The 25,026-nt window shown below is 44.4% G+C and overlaps 1 long non-coding RNA gene across 1 annotated transcript in view; it reads left to right on the forward strand.

Moving 5' to 3' along the window:
• Positions 1-21,438, forward strand: part of LOC145539748 (uncharacterized) — a 74,756-nt gene extending 53,318 nt beyond the window's left edge. Inside the window, exon 6 of the long non-coding RNA XR_014077932.1 lies at positions 19,268-21,438. This is a non-coding gene — a long non-coding RNA (uncharacterized LOC145539748). The remainder of the gene's footprint in view (positions 1-19,267) is intronic.
• The last annotated feature ends 3,588 nt before the right edge of the window (positions 21,439-25,026 follow it).

Raw genomic sequence — 25,026 nt, forward strand, 5'->3', positions numbered from 1 at the left:
AAAATGCTGGGCTGGAAGAACAAGCTGGAATCAAGATTGCTGAGAGAAATATCAATAACCTCAGATATGCAGATGACACCACTCTTATGGCAGAAAGTGAAGAAGAACTAAAGAGCCTCTTGATGAAAGTGAAAGAGGAGAGTGAAAAAGTTGGCTTAAATCTCAACGTTCAGAAAACTAAGATCATGGCACCTGGTCCCATCACTTCATGGGAAATAGATTGGAAAACAGTGGCTGACTTTATTTTGGGGGGCTCCAAAATCATTGCAGATGGTGATTGCAACAATGAAATTAAAAGACATTTATTCCTTGGAAGAAGAGCTATGACCAACCTGGACAGAATATTAAAAAGCAGAGACATTACTTTGCCAACAAAGGTCTTTCTGGTCAAAGCTATGGTTTTTCCAGTAGTCATGTATGGATGCGAGAATTTGACTGTAAAAAAGCTGAATGCCGAAGAATTGATGCTTTTGAACTGTGGTGTTGGAGAAGACTCTTAGAGTCCCTTGGACTGCAAGGAGATCCAACCAATCCAACCTAAAGGAAATCAGTCCTGAATATTCATTGGAAGGACTGATGGTGAAGCTGAAACTCCAATACTTTGGCCACCTGATGCGAAGAACTGACTCACTTGAAAAGACCTGATACTGGGAAAGCTGAAGGCGGTAAAAGAAGGGGATGACAGAAGATGAGATGGTTGGATGGCATCACCAACTCAATGGGCATGAGTTTGAGTAAACTCTGGGAGTTGGTGATGGACAGGGAGGCCTGGCACGCTGCAGCCCACGGGGTTGCAAAGAGTTGGACATGACTGAGCAACTGAACTGAACTAATCAGTGAATTTAGCAAAGTTGCTGGATAGAAAATCAATACACAGAAATCACTTGCATTTCTATATACTAACAATGAAAAATCAGAAGGAGAAATTAAAGAATCAATCCCATTCAGCATTGCAACAAAAAGAATAAAATTCTAGGAATAAACTTACCTAAGGAAACAAAAGAACTGTACACAGAAAATTATAAGACACTAATGAAAGAAATCAAAGATGATATGAACAGATGGAGAGATATTCCATGTTTCTACGTAAGAAGAATTAATATTGTGAAAATGACTGTACTTCCAAATGCAATCTACAGATTCATTGCAATCCCTATCAAATTACCAATGACGTTTTTCACAGAACTAGAACAAAAAATTTCACAATCCATATGGAAACACAGAAGACCCCAAAGTCTTGATAAAGAAGAATGGAACTGGAGGAATCAACCTTCCTGACTTCAGATTATACTGCAAAGCTACAGTCATCAAGGCAGTATGGTACTGGCACAAAAACAGAAACATAGACTGATGAAACAAGAATGAAAGCCCAGAAATAAACCCATACACCTATGGGTACCTTACTTTTGACAAAGGAGGCAAGAATATACAATGGGGCAAAGACAGCCTCTTTAATAAATGATGCTGGGAATACTGACAGCTACATATAAAAGAATGAAATTAGAACACTTCCTGACACCATACACAAAGATAAACTCAAAATGAATTAAAGACCTAAATGTAAGACCAGAAAGTATAAAACTCTTAGAGGAAAACATAGGCAGAACACTCGATGACATAAATCAAAGCAAGATCCTCTATGATCCACCTCCTAGAGTAATGGAAATAAAAAATAAAAGTAAACAAGTGGGGCCTGATTAAACTTAAAATCTTTTGGACAGCAAAGGAAACTATAAGCAAGGTGTAAAGACAACCCTCAGAATGGGAGAAAATAGTAGCAAATGAAACAACTGATAAAGGATTAATTTCCAAAATATACAAGCAGTTCATACAACTCAATGCCAGAAAAACAAACAACCCAATCAAAAAGTGGGAAAAAGACCTAAACAGACATTTCTCCAAAGAAGACATACAGATGACTAACAAACATATGAAAAGATGCTCAACATTGATCATTATTAGAGAAATGCAAATCAAAACTACAATGAGATATCACCTCACATTGGTCAGAATGGCCCTCTTCAAAAAGTCTACAAACAATAAATGCTGGAGAGAGTGTGGAGAAAAGGGAATGCTCTTGCACTGTTGGCGGGAATGTAAATTGATATAGCCACTATGGAAGACAGTATGGAAAAAACTAGGAATAAAGCCACCATATGACCCAGCAATCTCACTCCTAGGCATAAACCCTGAGGAAATCAAAATTGAAAAATACACATGTATCCCATTGTTCACTGCAGCAGTATTTACAATAGCTAGAATATGGAAGCAACCTAAATGTCCATTGACAGATGAATGGATAAAGAAGTTATGGTACTTACACACAATGGAATATTATTCAGCCATAAAAAGGAACACATTTGAATCAGTTCTGATGAGGTGTATGAACCTAGAACCTATTATATAGAGTGAAGTGAGTCAGAAAGAGAAAGATAAATATCGTATTCTAACACATATGTACAGAATCTAGAAGAATGGTACTGAAGAACTTATTTACAGGACAGCAATAGAGAAACAGACATAGAGAATAGACTTACGGACATAGGGAAAGGGGAGGAGAGGGTGAGATGTATGGAAAGAGTAACATGAAAACTTACATTACCATATGTAAAATAGATAGCCAATGGGAATTTGCTGTATGGCTCAGGAAACTCAAACAGGGGCTGTATCTCAACCTAGAGGGGTGGAATGGTGAGGGAGATGGGAAGGAGTTTCTTTCTTTTTTTTTCTTTGGGGAAGGAGTTTCAAAAGGGAGGGGGACATATGTATACCTATAGCTGATTAATGTTGGGGTTTGACAGAAAACAACAAAATTCTGTAAAGCAATTATCCTTCAATAAAAAAAAAAAGAGACAAAAAATTTCCAGCAAGTTAAAAACAGAGAAAGTAATAAAACCAATGTACCACCAGCCTCCTTCTTATACTAGCAACACACTGTCAATATTATTTCATCTCTAACATGCTAATGCCTACCACCCCATGGCCCCCAAGTTATTTTGAAGCAAGTTCAAGATTTCATGTCATTTTACCCATGAAATTTTAGAATATATCTCTAAGAAATAGCTCAAAATCTTAACCACAATTCTGTTATCAAAAGCTAAAAAAAATAATTATTTTATATAATCAGGAAAAAAAGCAGAGACATCACTTTGCTGACAAAGGTCTGTGTAGTCAAAGCTATGGTTTTTCGAGTAGTCATGTATGGATGTGAGAGTTGGATCATAAAGAAGGCTGAGTGCCAAAGAACTGAAGCTTTCAAACTATGGTGCTGGAGAAGACTCTTGAGAGTCCCTTGGACAGCAAAGAGGTCAAACCAGTCAATCCTAAAGCGAATCAACCCTGAATATTCACTGGAAGGACTGATGCTAAAGCTGAGACTTCAATACGCTGACCACCTGATGCAAAGAGCTGGCTCATCGCAAAAGACCCTGATTCTGGGAAAGATTAAGGACAAGAGGAGAAGAGGGCGACAGAGGATAAGATGGTTGGATGGCATCACTGACTCAATGGACATGAGTTTGAGAAAACTTGGAGATAGTGAAGGACAGGGAAGCCTGGTGTGCAGCAGTCCATGGGGTTGCAAAGAGTCAGAAATGACCTAGCAACTGAATAACAACAACCTTTAAGGATACAATAATAATGTTGTCTGACATCTAGTCAAAGACAGTAGACTCCAGAAGTCATTGGAATGGCTTCTTTAAAATGCTGAAAGAAAAAATTGTTTAGAATACATACTTCAAAGATGAAAGAAAATTAGGTATTTTTCCACAGAAAAAAGCTGAGAGAACTTGGCTCTTGCTGACTCTCATTACAAGGTATCATAAAAAGTTCTCAGGCAAAATGGAAATGATTTTTTTACAGGAAGCACAATTTTTCATTATTTTATTATTATGTTTAGCATCTTTGCATATCATTATTTGTCTGGAATTCTGAATATTTTCCTAGGATTTATACCCTAAAGTGGAATTACTAAGGACAAAGAATATGGTTAGAAATGTTATTTTTACAACAACAAAAACTGCTAGTTCAGTTCAGTTCAGTTGCTCAGTCGTGTCTGACTCTTTGTGACCCCATGAACGGCAGCACACCAGGCCTCCCTGTCCATCACCAACTCCCAGGGTTTACCCAAACCCATGTCCATTGAGTCAGTGATGCCATCCAGCCATCTCATCCTCTGTCGTCCCCCCTTCCTCTTGCCCTCAATCTTCCCCAGCATCAGGGTCTTTTCAAATGAGTCAGCTCTTTGCATCAGGTGGCCAAAGTATTGGAGTTTCAGCTTCAACATCAGTCCTTCCAGGACTGATCTGCTTTAGGATGGACTCGTTGGATCTTCTTACAGTCCAAGGGACTCTCAAGAGTCTTCTCCAACACCGCAGTTCAAAAGCATCAATTCTTCGGTGCTCAGCTTTCTTTATAGTCCAAATCTCACATCCGTACATGACTACTGGAAAAACCATAGCCTTGACTAGACGGACCTTTGTGGACAAAGTAATGTCTCTGCTTTTTAATATGTTGTCTAGGTTGGTCATAACTTTCCTTCCAAGGAGTAAGCATCTTTTAATTTCGTGGCTGCAATCACCATCTGCAGTGATTTTGGAGCCCCCCAAAATAAAGTCAGCCACTGTTTCCACTGTTTCCCCATCTATTTGCCATGAAGTGATGGGATCAGATGCCATGATGGTAGTTTTCTGAATGTTGAGCTTTAAGCCAACTTTTTCACTCTCCTCTTTCACTTTCATCAAGAGGCTCTTTAGTTCTTCTTCACTTTCTGCCATAAGAGTTGGTGCCATCTGCATATCTGAGGTTATTGACATTTCTCCCAGCAATCTTGATTCCAGCTTGTTCTTCCAGCCCAGCATTTCTCATGATGTACTCTGCATATAAGTTAAATAAGCAGGGTGACAATATACAGTCTTGACATACTCCTTTTCCTGTTTGGAACCAGTCTGTTTTTCCACATCCAGTTCTAACTGTTGCTTCCTGACCGGCATACAGATTTCTCAAGAGGTCAGGTGGTCTGGTATTCCCATCTCCTTTAGAATTTTCCAGTTTATTGTGAACTGCTAGAAAAGGAGTACGTCAAGGCTGTATATTGTCACCCTGCTTATTTAACTTATATGCAGAGTACATCATGAGAAACGCTGGGCTGGAAGAAACACAAGCTGAAATCAAGATTGCCGGGAGAAATATCAATAACCTCAGATATGCAGATGACACCACCCTTGTGGCAGAAAGTGAAGAAGAACTAAAGAGCCTCTTGATGAAAGTGAAAGAGGAGAGTGAAAAAGTTGGCTTAAAGCTCAACGTTCAGAAAACTAAGATCATGGCATCTGGTCCCATCATTTCATGGGAAATAGATGGGGACACAGTGGAAACAGTGTTAGACTTTATTTTTCTGGGCTCCAAAATCACTGCTGATGGTGATTGCAGCCATGAAATTAAAAGATGCTTACTCCTTGGAAGGAAGGTTATGGCCAACCTAGATAGCATATTTAAAAGCAGAGACATTACTTTGCCAACAAAAGTCCGTCTAGTCAAGGCTATGGTTTTTCCAGTGGTCATGTATGGATGTGAGAGTTGGACGGTGAAGAAAGCTGAGCGCTGAAGAATTGATGCTTTTGAACTGTGGTGTTGGAGAAGACTCTTGAGAGTCCCTTGGACTGCAAGGAGATCCAATCAATCCATCCTAAAGGAGATCAATCCTGGGTGTTCAGTGGAAGGACTGATGTTGAAGCTGAAACTCCAATACTTTAGCCATCTCATGCGAAGAGTTGACTCATTGGAAAAGTCCCTAATGCTGGGTAGGATTGGGGGCAGGAGGAGAAGGGGACGACAGAGGATGAGATGGTTGGATGGCATCACCGACTCAATGGACATGGGTTTGGGTAGACTCCGGGAGTTGGTAATGGACAGAGAGGCCTGGTGTGCTGCAATTCATGGGGTCGCAAAGAGAAGGACACGACTGAGCGACTGAACTGAACTGAAGTAAGTTGATATATCTCTTTGCCAATTTTCCCTCAATATATTGAGGGCTATTGTCAGTGTGATCTCACTGTGAGTTACAAGTTTAAGGAAGCCTGTATTAATAATTGCAAATAAAATTCATCAGCCTTATTTCCTTCATCACTTCAGAAAACTTTTCAGCTGGGTAGGCAGGTACAGACAATTCTTCACTTTGAGACAGTGGTCCTCAACTCTGAACATTAGCATCTCCTATTTCATAGAAATATTATTAATTCTTAAAATTGAAGCTTTAATGTGAATTGATATGAATTCAGTTTAGTATGAATCCTCAGGGGCAAATATGCACATCTATATATCTATATTTTAAAAAATTCTCAGGTAATTCCAGTGTGTAGTCAGGCTTAAAGGATCACTGCTCTAAAAATTTTAAGAGTTTGGTCAGTGTTTAGTAGCCAGATGGATTTTAACTGTTGACCTGTGAATTACCTTTGACTTTTGCTTTCTTAGGACTTGGATTTACTTCTGATCATGGTTATACTTCAAAACTAGGATTGATGGATAAAATACAAGATGCTCAATTACATTTGAATTTCAGGTAAACAGCCAATCATTTTTTAGAGAATGTATGTCCCAATTGAGGGCAGGAGAAGAAGGGGACGACAGAGGATGAGATGGTTGGATGGCATCACCGACTCAATGGACATGGGTTTGGGTGGACTCCGGGAATTGGTGATGGACAGGGAGGCCTGGCGTGCTGCAGTTCATGGGGTTGCAAGGAGTCGGACATGACTGAGCAACTGAACTGAACTGATTCTTATCCTAAAAATGATTGGTTGTTTACATGAAATTTAAATTTAACTGGATAGTTTGTGTTTTTATTTGCTAAATCTGCTATGCTCATCATAGTTACACTCCAGGAAACTCTTAATTTTCTGTGATATTTTCCTGCTCTTGCTGAGGACTGGTGTGGGGACTCTTCATTTTATGAAGATGTTTGTGTCTATAGTAGATTTCACCCTCATATTCTCTCTGTACAGGGCAGAAAACTACATTCATCAGACTTCTGAAAGCAGTCCACAAAGAAATTTTCAACACTCTCCGTGAAGTCTTGGTGGCCCCATGGTTAGTCCTGTGGGAAGCTTTTCTTTGGTATAGGAAAGGGCTCCCAACGACCATAAGGTTTGTAATCTCTTTAGACAGAGAAAGAATCTTCTGGCGCTTCTGCCTACTGGTGAACAGAATGTGTGGTGTGGAGTAGGCATTTGTTCAGACAGAAGTCACTGGAACTCTCTGATAGTTGTGTGCAGGTGAGGGGAGCTGATGCCCATTACCCCGGGAAAAGGGTACAACAGGGCATGTTTTTTGTTTTGTTTTTGAGTGTGTGTGTGTGTGTTTAAAAAATGTTGCTTCTCCCTTTAGTAAGTCAGGCTCAGAGGGGGTGAACTAAATTGTACAAGTTGCCCTGGGGTGGGCGGAGGGAGAGGGGTCTCCTGTGTATAAAGGTATTTGGACCTTAAATTTAATGGCTCCCTGAGACTTGAAGTCAGGGGCACCTGGTGAGGTCAAATGAAAAAAGACCGGCTAGAAAGCAAAGGGGAGTCTGGAAGCCATGTTGGATTCAGAGCCTGCCACCCCTAGAGTGATTTGGTGAATGCTAGCTAAGCATATGGATGAGAACTGGAGAAATGAAGTCTCAGAGCCCCACCAGGGGACCCCACTGTAGCTGAGAGGGAAACTGAGCCAGTAAGAACATGCCACCAGCACACCATCTGAAGCTGAAAGAGTGACTTTCAATAGTGACATCTTGTGGTGGCATCTCACAATGGCAGCAGGGAGCTGAGCTTTTTCTTTATCCACCTGGTGCCAGGAAGCAGGACCCATAGAGTAGGCTTCTTAGTGCAGGGGAGGAGGGAGGGCTTCAGAGGGAGAGCCTGGACTTTCTGTACAAAAGGGTAGGTGGGTGCTTAGACATTTATGACAAGCGGCTAAACTGGGTTCATATCCTTGTTCTGCCCCTATGAGGAATTGACAAGTTACTGCATCTCTTTCTGCTACAGCGTCTTTATCTGCAGAATGAGGGTAATAATAGTATCTATCTCCTGAGGTTGTTGTGAGGGTTGGATGAGCTATGCATGCTAGAATAGTGCTTGGACATAGTAAGTGCTCAGGAAATTGTGCAGGCTGATGTTATTGTTGTTAGGAAAGATAAAAAGAGATGAGACGATGTTGGTGCTGAAGTGAACTGACACCATAACAAGCTCAGAGAAAGAAGCCATAATTCTCACTTTGCAGATGATGTGCTGAGTTTCAGAGATGAAAGTGACTTGCCCAAGAGCATGTCACATGATTTGATGCACATGATTTGAACTCTGGTCCTCTGACTTGTGTTTTCCTTGAAGCTTAAAATGACCTAACCTAAAAACCAGGTCTCTGTGATTCTTCAAGCATGATAGGAATCAGATCCAAAGTTATTTTTATGGCAAATGAATCTGAAGCTGAAGTGAACTCCATAGAAGAAAAAAAAGCCCCATTTATATCACCTCTGATTTTTTATCCTTGATCCACTGTTTCTCTTCCATTTTCAGTGCCTCTGCCTTGGCATAACCCTCATCTCTCACCTGAACTCTATAGTCATCTCCTAACCCCCTGGTCCTTCTCCCCTCTGTGCATCTAGAAGCATGGTCCTTCTAAACCGTATCCCCACCTCAAACCTTCCAGTGTTTGCTCACCTCCTCTGAGACTGTCCGGACAGTTGAGCTGTGTGCAATCAAGCCCCAGTCTCCTCAGACTCTTCTCCTGCTACTTTCCTCAGAGCTGGGTTCTCTTTCTTTTTCTAATCAAAGCATTTGGACCCTTCTGTAGTACCACTCACTGTGCTGTATTGTAACCGTTGTTTGTGCTCAGTGGTTCCGGGAGACTATGCATTCTTTGAATGCAGAGATCATATCTGACCCACTGGTGTCCCTCAGTGTCTGGTAGGGTATCAGGCTAGGAAGTGTTGATGAATGGGACCCATCATCCTTGGGCTTATTTAGGTTGAGCTTAGGGTCAAATGCAACTCCTTAGTGCATTATGGGTGGTATGAAACAGACGGGAAGAAAACAAATGGCCCTTTTACACTATACTGGTGTGACAATTCTGTATCTTTTAAGAAACCTGAAACATTGCAGTCTGGCTCTGTAAAAGAGCTCTTTAGTCAATAAACCAGACAAACCAAAAGTTTATAATTGCCAGAACTTATCGAGGTACTTTGTGGTGATATCAGCAACAGCTGAAGTTGAAAAGCTTAGAGGCAGGTCCCAAAGGGCAGTGACAGCCAGAGCCCTGGGTTCTCTGAGGAGCTGTATGGGCATGGTGGGGCCCTACAGCAGCCCAGCATGCCTGCCAAGCCGACTGCCGGGCTTCAATCCCAGCTTGGTTACACTGGCTGTGTGCCCTGGGCAACCGGCTCTACCTCTCTGTGACAAAGTTTACTGTTTACCATCAGATCAGATCTGTCTCCTGAGCAGATTAGTTCATGAGGAGATATGCCCCCTTTCCCCATCTGTCTCTTGCCTCACCACCTCTGCTTCTCGTGGTAGAGTCGATCCTTCTCCAGCGGATCTTCCCGACCCTGGAATTGAACCAGTGTCTCCTGCATTGCAGGTGGATTCTTTACCAACTAAGCTATCAGGGAAGCCCGTAATCGAGAGAGCACTGGGTTTTAAGATGGGAGGTGACCTGGTTTCTGGATCCTGATTGTCATCTATCAACTGTATGAACCTCTTGGGGCCCAGGGTCTTCTGTTAAATAAGACGGTTGGACTAAGGCGATTGCTCAGGATCATCCAGCTCCAGATTCTTAGTCGCGTCATCTCTTCCTCCATCGTTGACTCAGAGCTGACCATTCATCAACCCCTTGAAGAGGGTGGCAAGGGGAGCCCCCATCTGCTATGTTTGAGGGAGGCTCAAGAGTACCAGGCTCCACATTACATCACTGAGATGTGGTGCCAGCTGCTCAGCTTGTGAGTCCCGCCTCCCCACCTGGCCTCTGCTAATGCGGAGGGTCTGAATGTTCCTAATGGGGTAGGTGATGATCACTCCTTGGGTGTCCGGTGTGGGCTCAGGGGATCTTGTTCAGTTGCCAGTTTAACAACATTTCAGCAGAATAGAGACTGGCCTCTTACTTGTCTTGCACACCTTGGGGAGTAGGGTGTGGCGGCTGGGAGCGTGTGAACCCTCAAGACACCAACCAGGGATTCGTGGAATCTGTCCTGTCAGGGACCCAAGTCTTCAGTTTTTCTCCAATACTATGAGCTTCCCCATCTCCAAATCATTTATTTCTTTAAAAAAAAAATTGCTTCAGTTAGCTATAGTCAGTTTCTGTTTCTTAGAATCAAAGAGCCCACTGACCCTGGATGGGAAAGATTTGGTCAGATGACTCATGGGTCTCTTCCAGCCCGGCACGTGTTGAATGAGTGAGTCAATAAATGACAGATTGATGGAATGAAACCAGCTGTCCTTTAGTCTGAGCTCCGAGAGAAAGTAAAATTAGGGCGGGGGAAAAAAGAAGGGGAGGAATGTGACTCCATGCGAATTCCAGCCAGACTGAGAAGCTTGTTGCCTGGACCAGGACTCGGATGAACACCAGGAAACCTGCCCCAGCGAGAGCTTCTTTGTTGACTGGTCGGTGACCTTAGGAAAATCATGTCACCTCCCTAGATCCCATTTTTCTCTCTCAAAAGAAAAGGATTATTCTATGCTGTTTGCTCATCCCTCTTCTATAGCTAAATGAAAATGCACGCATGAATAACAGCAGGCTTGGGGCAGCCCGCGTGGAGTGCTTCCTGTTGGGCTGTGAGCGATTTGAGGAAGCCGTTTCCATCTTGGTAACTGGGGCCAGATGCTTCAATGCAGACCCTGCTGACTCATCAACAGCCCTGCCTTCCTTCAGGCTGGGCTGGGGTCAGCTCTGATCTGGTACCATCTGCCTTCACAGAAGCGCCTTGCCAGGGTGGTGCAGAGGAGGGCGGCGGAGGAACACATATTTAGGGAGAGCACAGAAGAATTCTGAAGGATGGGGAGTTTTTCTAGCTGGTGTGAAGATTTACTGGAAATAAATCACAATTTCTAAGAAATTGGATAAATGAGTGTCTACACATGGAATTCAGAAGGGCTATGAAACTCATATGCGTTTGGAACAGGAAATGTTCCACAGTTTCTGTGCACGATGTTTTCCCGGCTGTTTGGGGGCTGTCTCGGGGCTGCAGAAGCAAGCTCATGAACCGGACAGTACTGAGGTTTGGGAAGGTGGGCTAACAGCCCTCTTAACTCCCTGCCCTTTGGTGCTTTCTGCTTCCCGCGCCTTCTGTTTGCCTCTGTCATTCTTCCCGGTCCCCCGTTCTTCCAGTTTCAGCCTCTTGTTTCTTCATGCTGCCTTCTCTGCAAGAACCCATTTTGGTTGCAAATGACTGACACTCAACCATAGCGACTTGGGGACACAGAGAGACTCTATTGGCTTTTGAAGTCAAGTCCTAAATTAGAACAACCATGTCTTCCAAAGAGAAGGGTACAGCTGGGTTTCAGGAATGGCTGGAACCAGGGCTCGAATCTGCTGGCAGTCTCATCTTTGCTTTTCTCTGTAATGGTTTCACTGTCTCTCACCATAGACCAGCTTCTGCCACATCCTGCATGGGAAACACGGCTGCCAACAGGGCCCTCAGCTCACTTTTTGCAGTTCCCACTACTGGAAAGGGGCTGGCTTTTACTTTGGATCCCAAGGTAAATTAAGTAGGAAACCCAGTTGACTGAAAAATCACTGGCTTAAAATCATGCCTGGCCTAGCTCTGCCAATGACTACTATGTGACCTTGCAAAATTTACTTTGCCTCTCTGAACTCCAGTTTTCTCATCTAAGGAATGGGGATGAACAGAGTTCCCAGATTAGAGGCAGTTATCACCTAGTAGTTGGGAATAGAGAGGCTCTGGGGCCAGACTGCCCTGTTCCAATCCTAGTTTTGCTACTTAGAAGCAGTGTGACCTTGGTCTGGTCCCCCAATCTCTGGGTGCCCTAGCTTCCTTATCTCTAAAATAGGAGCAATAATAGCAGTTGCTCATGGGGCTGTTTGAGGATTAAGGAAGTTCCCTTACCCAAAAAATGTGGCACAGTGAGTACATCTCCCAAGCCATCAGTGCTGGTATCTGTCTGCTCCTTGCTGCCTTTATAGCTCTTGATGACTTTTTTCAGCATCTCTCCATGGCTGCAGCTTAAGTAAAATAAATGGTGACTTGATTACTCAGCTGGTGGCCACTCGACTCCTGTTACTGCTACTTAAGAACATGAATAAGAACCAAGATGTTCTTATAGGAATAAACTTGAATCTCTTCTAATTTATATTTTAAAAGTGATTGTTCTTGAGCCTTGGTTCCCTATTATTAATGGATTACTTTTAAGGACAGATTCTGAGCTCTGTGTCAAGTGGTTCACATCCATCATTTAATCGTCACAACAGCACAGCAAGGCAAGTGTTCTTAGCCTTCTTTTACAGATTCAGGATGTGTGCCTCAGAGAAGACACTAACTTCCTAGAGATCACATGTCTGGCTTATGGAGAAGCTGAGATTCAAAGCTAGGACCTCCCATCTGCTTCTCCCACTCTGAGTTGCAGGCCTGCTTGCACATAAGCTGATCCTCTCCTGGTTGGGGTTTCGTCTTGTTCACCTGTGGCTCAGCAGCTTTCTCAGGATAGATGATAGACTCTGAGTGTTGGACATCGTGCTTCAAGTCTCAGTCCCCTTTCCCATCTCTCCCAGAGGTCAGGGGATGCAGCAGGGGCTCTGCAAAAATCCCCCTGACTCTGGAGACATGGGTGGAGGAGACGGATGAAAAGGAGCATGTCAGTCCCGCTCCTCACCGGGAGGTGGCGCCAGTCTACGGGCCAGGCCAGGTCACCAGAGCTGCTGTCCCCTGCTTGGAGCTGGCAGTGCAGCCTCAGGCCTCCTCAGAGCCCTCACCTGGAGAAGCACCAGTTATTGGCATTATCTATGGGGTGAGTGGCAAGGAGAGAGACCCAGGGGAGCAGCAAGACAGCAGCAGGGAGTGCAGCTAAAGTGCACTGAGGGCTCAGGGCTCCTGCTTCCCTGTGGACTACCAGGATGGCCATACAGCCCCAGCCCTGCGGTGCTCGGGGGACTGAGCCAGGCATCAGGACTTTTCTGAGCCTGAGATGCTCTGAGCACAGCCCATACCCTGAATGTGAACAGTAAGAAGTAATAACTGAAGTAAATCCCAGCACAGGGCTGGGGCTGTGTGTGTGTGTGTGTGTGTGTGTGTGTGTGTGTGTGTGTGTGTGTGGAGGGGTGGTGGGGAGAGGACCCTGGGACCCAGGCCTTCAGTCATGGAGGGCTGCATATCAGGCCTGGGACATAATATCCAAATCAGAGCATGTGTATGATGAGGGAAACCCCCTGACAGGATGCACGACAGGCCGAAACAACTCCTGTTGTGAAATGTTTGACGAACCATCATTCCATAAGGTAACTACCACATGTCTTCACATGTGTGCGTGCCAGGGCTTCAGAACGGAAGAGGTCTGAGCCTCCTCCACCTCTCAGAGCCCAGCATACTTAGTGTCCCTGGCCCTGCCATCTTTCTGCACAAAGAACCTCAAGGTCCTTGACTCTTGTCTGATTGGTCTTCCTTCACCTGGCAGGAGGGAACTATGTGACTCCAAAGTCTCCTCTATCTCTATTTCCTTAAAAATCAGATGTAGAATCCTCTTCAGAGATGTGGGGCTACTGAGAGCCACCTGATTTAGGACTAATATTTATCCATTTACTCCATTCATTCATTCATTCAGTAATGACCAATCACCGCCATGTGCCAGGACCCCTGGCAGGGGCTGAACTCGACAGATACAGCCCACTGCTTCAGCAGGCTCTGAGGTTTAGTGGAGGAAACAGACAGTTGAGAAGGCAATTGCTACACAGTATGAGAAGTGCCCCAGTAAGGGAAGTACACAGGAAATATCCTGGGGAGCTTCCTGGAGGAAGAGGTACCTAAGGTGAGGAAGAGTCAGCCAGGCTTGAGAAGTCAGGGGTGGAATTGGACAGAGGGCTTCAGCACCTCCTTGTTTAGCGGGTGGAAAGCCGGGCTTTTTCTCCTCCCTTGGTTACTCTCATCACAGGGACCCACAGCCTGCAGTGGCAGGAAGTCCACTTCCATCTGTCTAAGTCACTGCAGTGTCTTGTGAAGAAGAATCAAGAATCTTAAAGGGACTTCCCTGGTGGTCCAGTGGTTAAGACTCCATGCTTCCAATACAGAGAGCACAGGTTTCATCCCTGGTTGGGGAACTAAGATCCCACATGCTGTGTGGTGTGGCCAAAAATAAAATGTATTTAAAGATATTAAATTTCATAGTAATCTGATATAATCATCTATTTAAAAGTACATGAACAATCTTTAAGTCTATTCTGTACATCTTATAAAATTTCATTCTAACATTTTTTATGCTTGAAAGTCTTATTATAGATTACTATATCTTGCATCTCTGCAATAAAATTAAACACACACAAATTTAAAAAATTTTTTTATTTCTTGCAATCATATCCTGGATTAAGCTATATTATAATTTTAATGAATACACTAGTGAGCAAACTCATATGAGTAAATTAAAATTTTTATAAGTGAAAGTATAAATATAAAAAAGGAAATTCATTTCTTAATAATATAAACTGAGCATTTAAATATTAATTGGTTCATTTATCCATTGTGGAATATTACTAATTGCTAGAATGAGAAAGAGTTCAGTTAATTTCTCTTTTTATTGAATATTTTTATAGAGATAAGCACTGGAAAGTTTTGTTCACATAAACAATAGGAATGGATGTATTTTATTGTAACATTGTCATATATATCATTCTTGGAACTTTTTATGGATGACATTCTTAAAAATCACTTAATGATCTATCATCAAAAACCACTTTTAACATTACATCAGCTAATAGTTGGACTAAGTCCTCAAGGTTTGTTGAAAGCCAAGAATTAGAAATCATGGATTTGCAAAGGATTTGCAACCCAATCATTAGAGTAATTAATGTTCTCAGTTTCTGGGAAGTATATCAAAAAGGCTATGTACTGAGACCTATCAAATAACTATTAATTATCCTCTCATTCCTTTACAGAGGAACTTTTTAAAAATCTGATATTCCCAAAAAGAGTTGGGAAATATGCAAACATAAATTTCAGTTTACCTTTATCATCTTCATATTTTTGATGAAATGCTTTTGTCTTAGTGAACGCTTTAAACACATTTCCATCTAAACCTTGGAAAATGTTCACCAGATAGTCTAGGTGAAAAGCTAATTGTCATTGTCAAACCAATTAACCGAGTCATGTTTACTTATTTCAAAATATGACACACACTCAGGAAAGTTCACTATGTAGAACTTTATGGGTCAATAAATAACGAAAAAGCGAACACACTTAATTTGCTCTTTGCTGGCTTCCCAGAAGCCCCACCTCATGCCTCTTCTGAATCACACCACCTTCCCTTTGTCCTGGAGGGTTCCACTATCCTGACTTTATGGTGTTCATGCTTCTTTATAATTTGCCATATATGGGTATTCACCCCTGAAAAATACAGTATTGCTTAATTCTGATTTTTTATAAATAGAAACGTACTGTATGTTTTTTAAAAATATGTCTTAATTTTGTTTGAGAAATCCAACATACATTTATATGCAATGGCAGTCTGCTACACTTTCCTTTTGGTATAGTTGTCCATTGTTTGAAGTTACCATATTATATTTATCCATTCTGCTGTTAATGAACATTTGAGTAATTTTTGTTTTGGAATTGTAAGAATCATGTTTCTATGAATAGGTGTTTTGTTTAACCTAGAAGTAGCATTGCTGAATTCTAGGGTAGGCCTATCTTCAATTGCAGTATGCAGTGCCAACCTGTTTTCTAAAGTGGCCGTACCAAAATTATACCCCTACTTTCAACATGAGAATTCCTTTTGCTTCACATCCTCACCCACACTTGGAGTCATTAGTTTGAATAGTACACATTTGTGTATTTTTGTAACTCCTGGATATTTGTTATTCTTTGTACTTTTGTACTTATATATTCTGGTGGGTATAGAGTGATATCTCACAGTGATTTTAATTTGCATTTCTCTGATACTAAATGGAGCTGAGCTCCTTCTGTGAATTGCTTGTTCAAGACTCTTGCTGCTGCTGCTCCTGCTAAGTCGCTTCAGTCGTGTCCGACTCTGTGCGACCCCATAGACGGCAGCCCACCAGGCTCCCCCGTCCCTGGGATTCTCCAGGCAAGAACGCTGGAGTGGGTTGTCATTTCCTTCTCCAATGCATGAAAGTGAAAAGTGAAAGTGAAGTCACTCAGTCATGTCCAACTCTTAGTGACCCCATGGACTGCAGCCTACCAGGCTCCTCCGTCCATGGGATTTTCCAGGCAAGAGTACTGGAATGGGGTGCCATTGTCTTCTCTGTCAAGACTCTTACCATTTTTCTATTGGAATATTTGCTTCTTGCTCTTTTGTAGAACTTTTTTTTGTATTTTGGATATGATCCCAATACCACTTATATGTGTTGCGAAGATCCTTTTCCAACTTTTAAATGGTTGTTTTTGATGGAAATGTTCTTAATTTAATGGGGTCCAAATAGCAGTCTTTTCCTTGTTTGTTACAGCTATCTGTATCCCAATTAGGAAATTTTCTCCTACACTGGATCCATGAAGACAGTCTCCCATATTATCTTATAGAAATTTTATTGTTTTCTTTTACCTTTAGGTTTAGAATACACTTGGAGTTGATTTTTGTATGAAGTGTTATTTCATCTCCATTCCCATAGAGATATCCCATATTAGTTTTACTTATCAAAATATTGTCCCTTTGCCACTCTCTTATAGAACCACACTTGTTAAATTGTGTGTGTGTGTGTGTGTGTGTGTGTGTGTGCATTGCAAGGCTTCTGGGCTGTCTATTCTGGTCTTTGGATCTATTTGTCCAAACCTGTGTCAAAACACTATTTTAATTACTGTGCCTTTATAACAAATATTGATATTAAGTAGAGTGTATTCCCCCAACTTTTTCTTCTTGAACATCTTAGCTATCATGTCAGTTTGGGTTCTCCAAGAAGGAGACCAAGATGGTATTTGTTCAGTTGCTCAGTCGTGTCCCACTCTTTGTAATCCTTTGGACTGTAGCCCTCCAGGCTCCTCTGTCCATGGGATGTTTCAGGCAAGAATACTGGAGTGGGTTGCCGTATCCTACTCCAGGGGATCTTCCCAACCCAGGGATCAAACCTGCATCTCATATCTCCTGCATTGCAGGCAGATTCTTTACCACTGAGCCATTGAAGAAGCCCAAGATGGCATTAAAAATTAATAAGTAAATTTTATTAAGGAAAATGCTTATCAACATACCCAGCTATATTAACACCAGTTCCTTAATGTCACCTATTACCTTGTCCAGTGTAAGCTAATTGTGGCTTGTCTTGGTTTTATCATCATCTGCCTGAATGTTTCACTGGACTGGTGAACTCAGTAAGAAAGTGAATATGAAATCTTACTCACATGCTGCAGTGTGTGCAAAGGACGCCTAAAGCTCCATCTTAATACCTATCTGCTAAATCGGCTAAGGCGCCCCTTCATACGCTGGTCTCAAGCCCTTTCCTTGGCTCTCGACTGCTCACATGAGCGACACTCGCCCACAAACAACACACTCTTGTCAGACACAATAATTTTCACCTGGGGAAGACAGGTACGGCCAACAGGGGTCGGGGTGGGGGAGGAGCTGGGTGAATCAGCAGATCTCTCTGTTAGAGACACGTGCCTCCCTCTACCCGCCCCACCCTACCCCTGGGAAATTACTGCTCCACCCAGCCTTTCTCAGAGAGTGGACCGAGTGACAGAAGGTGCACAGGATGGTTCTAGCTGGGACACTGGAGTGATAAGGGTGTCTCACAAGGTGAGATAGTTATTCCTCTTTCAACGCTCCTCAGTACTTCTGACCACATTAAGAAAATCTTGTTTGGAGTTTGTAAGTTTCCAAAATGGCTGTAACCTTTGTTCATCTTCATACAAAGAGAACACTGGGCTGCAGACAGTGTCTAGTTAATATTTAATCAATTGTATGCTTTTCTGTATGTTTGTTTTTGTGGTCATCTCCTAAGTGGTAGTGAAGTCTTGCCAAGTTCCAAGGAGTGTTGTGAATTGGTCCTCACCACAACCCCATGAGAGAGTCCTAGGTCCCCTGTTTTTCAGATACAGCAGCTGAGGTTCAGAGGATTTTAGTAAACACCCAGAGAGTCACAGGGAGGAAAGGGCCAGGCTTGGATTCAATCCAGAGCCCATGTTCTTAGCAGCTACTTCCTACCATCTCCTTTGGGACAGTGATACTAAGTTTCCTTTAGAAATTATTTAAATTAAAGCTAATTTAAATATAGTTTTTAAAGTAAATAATTAAAAAAATAGAGGTACTAGTTGAATGGGGCAAAAATTGAGACAAAAGTCCTGGGAAGATCCAAGTCTGGGAAACATGAGCTTAGCCCAGGCTAAACCATCCTGTCTCAAGGACTGCAAGTCTCCAGCTCTGTTTGGGTCACTGCCAGGAGTCAGTGCAGAGCCAGCTGGGGTGCAGGGGAAAAGCAGGGGCCCATTCTGGTCCCCATTTAAAGGTTGTTGCAGGGTAACCCATCTGGACATGGGCTGACGTATATCCTTTTATCTCTTTCATAGTTTTTACCATGTAATTGTTTTACCCATTCAACAATATGGTGAAATATGGTGATAATATAATAGCATAAACCAGGGCTTTCTCAGCAAATGTAGTGGAATGGTCAAGAGTGTTTGTGAGGATGAATGAGTTAATACACGTCAAGTATTTAGAATAGTGTCTGGCACTGCATATATGCATTTAAGGGCTTCCCAGGTGGCGCTAGTGGTAAAGGACTTGCCTACCAATGCAGGAGACATAAGAGTCGTGGGTTCAATCCCTGGGTTGGGAAGATCCCCTGGCGGAGGGCATGGCAGCCCACTCCAGTAATCTTGCCTGGAGAATCCCATAGACAGAGGAGCCTGGTAGGCTACAGTCCATATAGTCGCAAAGAGTCAGACATGACTGAAGTGACTTAACACACACACACACGTGCACTTAGAGGGGTGTTTGGGGTGAGCATGGTTAAAGGAGGATGAGAATGGGCTGAGGGTTAGGGACCAGGGGCTCTCTGAGTCCCAGAGGAAGCAAATCCTCAGTGAACTCTAACCAGTGGCAGCTTCACAATCGATTGGTCTGATGTGTTTCAGGTGGTGGCACAGACCTGCCAGAGCCAGCTGGGGAACCCCAAACCATTCTTCCCTGGCGCCTGGAGAAGCAGCATCTGACGGGGGGCCATGCACCACCACCAGCAGCGCACAGCCATGGAGCAGAACAGTAATGGGTTCTTGTATCAACGTTCGTCAGACACCTACCCTGTGCTGAGAGCAGCACAAAGCTGGCTACGGAATCGAGGAGTATGTATTGTTTCTTGAGATGGGTGCCATCAGGCAGAAGTGGGCTCTTAAGGCTGAAAGAGTTGGATTCTTCTAGACCTCTGAATGAGTCAGCCTAAGACCAAGAGGACAGGATTAGGCAGGGACCCAGGCTGCCCGGTGAGACAGGTGCTGAGAGCTGGGACATGCTTCCATTTGCCTGCTGAGCCCTTAACTTCTGCAGCACTCTGCTGGGCACCCATAGACCTGCCAGTGATTCCAGAGCAAGGCCTTGTATAGAATGAACATGGGCATGCCATGTACTAGTTATCTAACTGCACAAAGCATTTACCCCTCTGGGTCTCAGCTTTCCCATCTGTAAACTGCAATTTGTTACAGCACAGGGTTGCTGTGTGGACCAAATTAGCTAAGGCAGGAATGATGCCTAGCACTTAGCAAATGATCAGTCAGTGATAGAGTTATCTGTTATCAGATCACTATTATCAGCTGTGTCATCTCTGCTGTACTAAGGGCAGGGCAGTGTTATGGAGCTTATTTGACAGGTTAGAGGAGGCTGCATGGAGGTGAAGTGATTACCCTAGGACACAGGCTGCTAGAGGACAGAGCCCTGTTTGAAGCCCCAGTAACCCCTTCACTAGGTAATACATCCCAGGCATGATGTGATGTCCAGCCTAGGGGTCCTCTGAACTGACCACAAAGAGGAACAGTGAAGTTCAGCACTTAGAGGGTAACTGGGAGACCTGTATGCTCAGATAGACAAGAATTTGTTTTGTTTGATTTACATCGCTGCTGCGGACAAAAATGTGGCCAAAGTGTTCATTTGGACAAGGGCACAGGATTAGTAAACTAATGAAGGTGGACTTTATCTATACCTTCATGGCTAAAGCGAATCATGTAAGTTTTAAATGAGATACTCCTTGAATTTCCATACATGTGTTAGATGCACACAGGCTCAGAAAAAGTTCTTCTATAGCGTGAGACCACATTGGCAGTTTGGCATGAGGCTCTAGAATCACACTGCCTTGGTTCTGGCTCCACCACTTTTGAGCCGAACTAGGGGGCTTCCTGGCAGGCATCAACCTCCTCCTAGGTAAGATGGTGATGATAGAGGCATCTGTTTCCCAAGGTTCTGTCAATTCAGCTGAGGTTTCACTAAGGCTGTGCTATATAAAGCACTTAGCACTTGGTCTGGCAAACAGGCTGCTGCTGCTGCTAAGTCGCTTCAGTCGTGTCTGACTCCGTGCGACCCCATAGATGGCAGCCCACCAGGCTCCCCTGTCCCTGGGATTCTCCAGGCAAGAACACTGGAGTGAGTTGCCATTTCCTTCTCCCCTGGCAAACAGGAGGTGCTCTGTAATGAGACCTACTGCCATAATTAAGACACAGAATCTCACTTAGACTTACAAGGCGGTACCTTTGCAGCCCAAACACCAACAAATCATTCTCCCCACTTGTGGACATGATTGATAGCTCAGTCTGGAATGCTGGCATCTAAGCTCCTACATGCCTATTACCTTCTGGAAGTCAGCCCCTGCATCTGTGTGTCTTTATATCCCCCCAGCCTGCACCCTCTCCCTTCATGACCTGGGCCCAGTGCTTGGCACTGTGGGGGTCTCCCTAATACCTACCCCCTAGAGCTGAGCATGTCATCCATTAACTAGGGGAGGGTGTTTCAGAGTGCCGGCACAGTGGCAATGCCTGGGTCCTGGGCCAAGGAGAATGAAGCTGGGAGGACCCTGTAGACAGACACCTGGCTGAGACTTCAACAAGGCCCTTTTTTTGATTAAAAGTGGTAATTTCAGGGAAATTTCCAAGCCTATCATAATTGATGGGGTACTAATAGCACACACCAAGATTTAATACAGCCAGACTGGGTAGATCATTGAGCCCCTTATGACTCAATTTTCATCTCAAGAAATAGGAATAAAAAATACTTGTTCCTTTAGGGTTTTTTAAGGATCACATTAAATGACGTGTGATGTAAAGACTTTCTCTCTCTCTCATACACACACACACACACACACACAGAGACACGGTTTACTAACAACTGGTTTTCCATCTTCCATCCTGACAGGCTGGTGGGAAGATAGGGGGGCCCACATGTAAGTCCCTTGGCCCGACATCACTTTGATCCCATAAAGCTCCCCTCTTGACTGCAGCCTCCGGAAGAAAGGGCTGGCATGCTGCTTACTGGGCAGGAGGAGATGGATCATCAAATATAGTGGTGATGATCCTAGTGATTCATCACCTCAGTAGGGTGAGGCCAGGAGTGTGACATCACATTTCAGGTGGGAGATCCACGAGCTAAAGGTAATCCCTCTCTAAGGGCAAACACCTCAGAGGTGAGTGCAAAACACAGCTCAGATGCTTGCTCTGAGAGAGAAGGGCCCCTCTGATGACTACCCCCCATCCTGTGGGGTCTGATGACTCTAACTCCCCTCTCCTATGGGGTTTGATCAGCTCCAGTTCAGCTCTTTAGGACTTTGTCTCCTGGGCTTCTGAACTGGCCCCTGCCAGACTCCAGTTCTCGCCTTGTCACTTACAAAGCTGTGACACAAAGTCGGATGCTTGGTAAATCAGAAGTCAACCTTGACACTCTGACTCCAGAGTCTGAAAGTTTTACCCCTACATCTTTCTGTTGCCACCACTTGGATGGAAGGAAAGAAGGAAGGAGGAAGGCTCTGTTCCAAGTTGTGAGGATGGGATGAAAGATTCTGTGTGTGAAAGTGCTTTTACACATTCAAAATATCAGAATAGACTAAACCATTGCCATTGTTAGACCGAAGCTTGTCTCCTTCAGAAAGAAGTTTGTCTTCTCTACGCTGGGCCTTCAGAACCTCTGACATCTTGAGGAGATTCCCGGGGCTTCTCCAGTCTCTGAGACTGTCCTTACCCTCCAAGCTCTAAGGCTTTTCTCTCTCTCTGGGATGTGAGAGAGATAGGACTCCACCTCAGAAAAGGGAGAGTCAGAGCTTCCTGCCTTTGGCCATCTTGCATCTCTGTGTGACCTTGGGCAGGGCCCCCACCCACTCTGTGTCCCCAACCATCTTGGTCTCTGATGAGAAGGTCACCCTGCCCTGCTGGTCACAGGGCTGGGAGGATCCGGGAGAGCCTGTGTGTCAGCCCCTAAATCGGGTACACCTGAATCCTGACATCGCCTGATGCCGCAGAGACTGATGACAGCACAGACACAGAACATTTCCTTCGCCAAGAATGTTGTGTTGGACCGTGCCACTTAAGAGTTTACTATCTGTTTACAGGTTTTTTGTTTTTTCCTTTTGCAGTAAAACTTGCATATAATGAATCTTATTACTCCAAAATGCTCTCCCATGCCTTGTCCCAGTCATTCTACCCCCAACCCCAGAGATAATTGCTGTTATATTTTTTAAAAATATTTATTTATTTATTTGGCTGCTCTAGGTCTTAGTTGAGACATGTGGGATCTTTGATCTTCGTTGTGGAATGTGGGATCCGGTTACCTGACCAGGGATCGAACCTGGGCCCCATGCATTGGGAGCTCCGAGTCTAAGCCAGGGAAGTCCCTGTAATTGCTGTATAGATCACTTGTTTTAGCCATAAATTAGTCTTGCCTGTTTATGGAAGACTTTGACTGGCATTGCCAAGGGTCCCCTGAAAGATGGTGCCATTTTTCAGTCTCCTCAGTAGAACAAGAGAGGCTTGGGACTAACAATTTCTATCTTCTCTTCTCCCACCTCTCAGCTTCTCCTACATCTGACAAGCAACACGGAGTAGAGTGGGTGTTTGGGAGTTTGAAGGTGGCCCACCTTCAGGGAGCCTGCACCCTCCTACCTGCCCCTGGGACTGGGCTGGACATAATTCCTGCTGTGTCTCTTTCTAGGAGTGTCTGATTGGCATCCCCCAGTGCAGGCTTTCTGCCACCATTTTCAGGATTGCCAGGTGGATGGGAGCAGGCAGGGAAGGCAGGGGCTGTCACCTTCTAAGGACTGTCAGAGGCCAGTGGACATTGCTCCCAGGTCATACCACCTGGTTGGTCGCTGGTGGCTCTGACCCTGTAGTGGGGGGTACAGGAGATTTGAATCAAGTTTGAGCTGGAAAGTGGGAGCTCTAGATTACTTTTGGCTTAAAATTCTGGTAAGGAGCCATATTTTACCTTTTTGTTTCAGATCGGTTGAAAAAATGCTCAAGAAGGAGATACAATATCCAATTCTTTGCAGGAATATTATCCCCAGGTCTTGGAAAATTCCCATGGGTATGTAGCCTGCCCTGAGGCCAGCCTCTCCCAGTGTCTGCTGTCCCCTGGAGGTGGCCAGAGAAGGCGTGCATGTGCCAAAAGCCAGCTGGAAGGATAGAAGCTGTGATTCCAGGGGCTCCTGAGAGGTGCAGAATGACCTGAGCTTAATTGACCTTTCCTGGGTGAAGGAAGAGGCCCCACAGCAGGGGAGCTGGGAAGAGGGTGCAGTGCAGTGCTGGAGGCTTCCTGAGCAATCAGACAGGTTGGGGGACAGCTCCACTGCCCAGCAGGCAGGACCTCTCTGCAAAGCCTGGAAACCATCACCTCCTGCTGTCTGTTGGTCATGCCCACTTGGGTGTGGACTGATTAGGAGCTAGGTCAGGATGAAAGAAAAGAGTCTTGTGACCTGGATCACAGGAGAGGAAGAGAGGGCAGCGAGGACACTGGGGCCGGCCAGGAAGGAAATCAGGAAGGTTGTAGCTGGGAGCTGCCCTGAAGAGTCCCCTGAGTTGGCAGATCCCTGAAGCTGACGGAAAGGAAGCAGGCCCAGGACGGGGAGGGGTCAAAGGACTCACCTGGCAGCAGGAGGATCCCTGAAAAGGTACAGTGGCCAGGTTAGAAAATGACGAGAGTAGTGAAAAGGGAGATCTTTTTTGCTTCCTGTTGCAGGATTTCATGAGTGAGTGTGTGTATGTGAGTGAGAACCTTGGGGGCTGACCCAGGAGCTTCAAGGTTTCTCTGTGTCAGAGGCTTCCCCCAAATTTAGGAAGCCCTACTGTTCTGTGTTCTTCAGGGCTGACACAGCCCCTCTGCGGCCCCAGAACTCACAGCACAGAGCCAGGTTGCATCTGCAAGGAGGCCACCTTGCCTGCCTGGCCTCTCCCCTCCCCTAACCCAAATGCAAACTCAGAGAGAGAGAAAAAACTCTTTCCCTCCAGCTGGGATCTCAGAGTCACCAAGCACCTGTCATGAAACTCAGACTTGCCCTGTTTTGGGCACCAGTGACCCACAGAGCTTGGCCCTAGGCATCCCAGGCAGATGGCCAAATCTTACCCATTCAACAAAAGGCAGGAACAGGGCCGATGTGTTGGGGTGGGAAGGGTTGTTGTTGCTGAGAAGCATTAAGTAAGCACTTTCTAATTTTGAATAGCTGGAGCTCTCCAACTTTAGACTGTAGAAACCCACTAGAGAGCTAGTAAAGGCTCCATCACTGGTGATATCCAGGCTGACACTGGATAGATGCTTGGCAGGGACCTTGTGTGTATGTCTGTGTGAGTGTGTTTCAGAGGAGGAACAGTTGTGTGACCAACAACAGTTCACACAACTATTGTAGGCTTCTAGATTCATGTTTCCCCTCCAT

This window comes from Giraffa tippelskirchi, chromosome 2 (genome assembly GCF_054371585.1).
Source record: "Giraffa tippelskirchi isolate mGirTip1 chromosome 2, T2T-mGirTip1v1.2.pri, whole genome shotgun sequence".
NCBI lineage: Eukaryota > Metazoa > Chordata > Mammalia > Artiodactyla > Giraffidae > Giraffa > Giraffa tippelskirchi.